This window comes from Tigriopus californicus, chromosome 3 (genome assembly GCF_007210705.1).
Source record: "Tigriopus californicus strain San Diego chromosome 3, Tcal_SD_v2.1, whole genome shotgun sequence".
Taxonomy (NCBI): Eukaryota; Metazoa; Arthropoda; class Copepoda; order Harpacticoida; family Harpacticidae; genus Tigriopus; species Tigriopus californicus.
In genome coordinates, this window is record NC_081442.1 from 1,165,102 (window position 1) to 1,165,801 (window position 700).

Here is a 700-nt window from a genome sequence, read left to right on the forward strand (position 1 = left end):
AAAGAGAGAGATATGGCTTCCACCATGGTGTGCTCATTTAGACTACCGTTTTGTCTGAGGCCTACGTAGTTTGTGACAAGTTTGTGTGCCAACCAAAGTCTCCCTCTTTAGGATACTCTAAGTCTTGGTGTATATTTTGAAAGAGAGAGATATGGCTTCCACCATGGTGTGCTCATTTAGACTACCGTTTTGTCTGAGGCCTACGTAGTTTGTGACAAGTTTGTGTGCCAACCAAAGTCTCCCTCTTTAGGATACTCTAAGTCTTGGTGTATATTTTGGATCTACTTTATCAAAGGCCTTGGCAAAATCAAGATAGACAGCATCAACTGACTAATGCCTTTCCAATCCCCACTGACCTGCTCTAAAATGCTCAATCAGTTGGATAACCGTGCTAAAATGTGCTCGGAACCCGTGCTGGCTAGGAGGAAGGACTTCATTGACTTCAAGATTTCAATGAGATTGGACTTCATGATCTTCTCAAACACCTTTGCAATATTCGAAGTGAGAAAAAGCGGCCTATAGATACTGGGGAACGACTTATCTCCCCCTTTTAAGATTGGAACAACATGAGCTAATTTTAGTGAAGATGGAAACTTGCCCTGATCCAAGATGCAAAGCATCAAGTACGAGAAAACAGGAGCAAGAACCAGTCAGCATCTCATCAGAAACTGAGATGTCACACCATCAGGACTAGGAGAAC